The 3,120-nt window shown below is 38.4% G+C and overlaps 1 long non-coding RNA gene across 1 annotated transcript; it reads left to right on the forward strand.

Moving 5' to 3' along the window:
- Positions 1-1,927: 1,927 nt before the first annotated feature.
- Positions 1,928-2,629, forward strand: LOC139837570 (uncharacterized). The gene is made up of 3 exons (XR_011754091.1): positions 1,928-2,200; positions 2,290-2,323; positions 2,552-2,629. It is a non-coding gene; the product is annotated as an uncharacterized lncRNA (long non-coding RNA).
- The last annotated feature ends 491 nt before the right edge of the window (positions 2,630-3,120 follow it).

The raw sequence follows: 3,120 nt of genomic DNA on the forward strand, positions 1-3,120 counted from the left end.
TTTTCTTTAAGCTAATTAGATGAATTGCCTTGATCTGTTTGTTATGATGAATTGCGTTGATCTGTTGGTAGATAAATTGTATTGATTTGCTTGTCGAGTTTTGTCTTGAGCTACCTTAAAGAACAACACCTCTAGTGGTCAGACAAACAACTCACCTAATAAAACACATGTGTGGCTCAGGGGAATTGTTCTCCTTCTTACTACATCAAACTCTTCTTCTGGTAGCAACATGAGTGTGCCATCTTGATTTTTCCTCTGTGCAATCTAGCTCAAATCATCCTTAATTCAAAACTTGGGATCATCTACCCCTAGCTACATCCCTCTCTTATACCCACTCATCCTTGTTGGTTTTGAGGCCATGTCGACCATCTGTGTTGACAGGCTTAAAATGTCCAGACTTTGGCAGCTAATTTCTAAGCAACCACAACTGTTATTGGTAGCCTCAATACATGGATCTCATCTATGCAACACCTTCTTCAACCTCCACGTCTTGCATGTCTCAGTCTATCCTTGCAACTCCTTTATTCAACTTGATCGTATACCCTATCCAGTGTTTCAGCACTAGATCACTTCCTTCAATTTTACCTCTTGTTTTTATTCAAGTTTAATCTTCACAAAACCAAGAGTGAGAATGATGGGTACATTTTGTAGCCATCATCTACCCTTGAGAGAACTTCTCCCTAAATTAGTTTTCTCTCTCAAAAATCCTATTGATTTTCCTTCTCTAGGTTGGATCACAAAACTACTTCTAGTTTTATTAAATCTTTTCAAGATATTTCTTCAAAGAAAACAAGGAACTGAAATGGGTTTAGCTTTTCATCCCATTTCTACCAAGTACTGAATTCTAAACCATTACTCTCTATTTTTCTTTCTTTTTTTTAATAGAAAGCTTATTTATGGTACCTACACCATTTCTTGTTTTCCTCTTGCTTATTTTACATTTGAGAAAAAACTCTACTTTACTTGAGAAAGTAAGTAGAATATTTTGAACTCCTATGTTCCAACTAATTTCCTCTCAACATTTTCAAATTCCATACCACTTGAGTTCATTCCCAATTGTCCCTAGACAATTGAGGTGTTCCATATACCTTTCAAATAAATCCTTCTCAAATGACAACTCTTGCACATCTTGTGTACATCTATGATCTACCCTATAATGTTCCTTCATACTCCAATTCTTGATCAAATGGATGATCATTTGATACTTTCAAATCACTCCCAATTGACCTCTCATTTGTAGAGCAATTTATATTCTTTTCCATCATTGCCTTGACCTCATGAATTCATGATTTTAGTCACCATATTCTTCATTGTGGGTATATGGTTAATTCTCTCACCATCTCTCTTAACCTTGCTCTACCATTTGCCAAATCCACTATCACCACCCCATCTACCTTGGAATGCTCATGCATTGTTGCATGTGGTGAATCCCAATCTTTTCAATTTTTAATTCAAATGAAAACTTCTATTCATCAGCTCTACCTCGGGAATTATCTTCTTCATAAGTTGGTCTCAACCAAAGTGGTGGAGATTATTCTCATGGCACAGGGCATATGCCACCCTCATACTCCTTTCTATCTTTATGTATTTACTCCTAATCTTATCATCATCTAAATCACTCATTGACATTACCTCCTCAACATCATGCCTTGATCTATTCACAAGGATGTTGTGCATCTCACTCTCTTTGTTTGGCAAGAATGGAGCCGGCTAATTTGTGTTGGCATGACAATTTCAGCCAGTCATTGTGCTCCTCACTTTCTTCTCTTGCAAGCCTTGTCTCCCAACTACCCCAACAATTAAATGGGCAGCCACCTTCCTTGGCCAATGAAAAAAGGAGGCAGCCACCCCTCTCCCTCTATATAAGGAGCTTGGCCGGCCACTCCACCTCCCCTTTGCTCATTTTTCTCACTCTCCACTACCTCACACTCTCCCCCTGCCCTCCACCACGAGCTGCTCCTCCTCCCAAGCTCCATGGCCGGCCATGGCCATGGAAATCCACCAAGATGAAGCTCCCCTCCTCCCTCAAGCTTCCCCTCACCATGAGAGCTTCCCTCTCCCTCTCTTCTTCCCTAATCTTGGATGAATCCAGCCCTATTTATCATTTCTCCTCTCACAATATTGGATCTTGATGCAGGTGCATGTTGGTCCAAGCATGGAGAAGGTTGAGCAATCCTCAGATCTGAAACTCTTGACCAAAGTTCGTCCAAAACCTTGCAGTAATTTCTGCTATCTTGCTGTTTCAGATTCTGGTACGATTTTGTAAAATCCGTCAAATCTTGTGTGCAGATCCAAATCGAGTGATTCAAAGTTCCACAGATAGGTATTGAAAAGATCTACAACTTGGAGTTGGTCTCATCCTCAAATTCGTTACGGATTGTCCTCGGTAAATAAAGTTCTGTAAACATGCAGAATCACTGTTTGGTAGATTTATTCCGTTTTACAAAACTTTTTTGAGCAAACTCAACTGTGGGTGGAAGCTCTCTCATGTACCTTCATTTTGGCGTTGGTTTCACTTCAAATGACCTCCTGAAATTGAAATGGTTCACAGATCAAGATCTGGTCAGATCTGACTTTGTCGAATTAAACCAGGAGCTTGGGAACGAATTTTTGAATGAAACCAATTGGGTAAGAAACACCTATTCAATACCTTTCAGATGCAGCTAACCTCATATTTTTATGATTTATGTACGATTTGTGGTGAATTAAACTTGTTCTGTGTGTTCTGCAGACATGGCTGTTAGCTTTTAATTCATCAAAAATCCATTTTTGAACCTAATTGAGTGATTCCAATTCTGTAGGATTACTGAATGTTTTTTTAAGCATCTCAAACAAGTTTCAAACATTTATCTATTGTGTAAATCCAGACAGAAAGCAAATGGTACAGACATGCATTAAACTTGTAAATCGATTTGTGAGAGTTTTAGAAACAATTTGAACCCAACTTCAATTGTGTGTGAACCTCTGTTTAAATATCTTTCAAATGCCAGTGGCCTCATATTTTTAGGATTTTTCTACAATTTATGGCTTACAGATCTTGTTTTCTGTACAGTCAGATTCAAAGAAATTCCTAAAATTGTAGGTTTAATATTTTTGGGTGATTCCAATTGGGTTAGTCTT

Source organism: Lolium perenne, chromosome 3 (genome assembly GCF_019359855.2).
Source record: "Lolium perenne isolate Kyuss_39 chromosome 3, Kyuss_2.0, whole genome shotgun sequence".
Taxonomy (NCBI): Eukaryota; Viridiplantae; Streptophyta; class Magnoliopsida; order Poales; family Poaceae; genus Lolium; species Lolium perenne.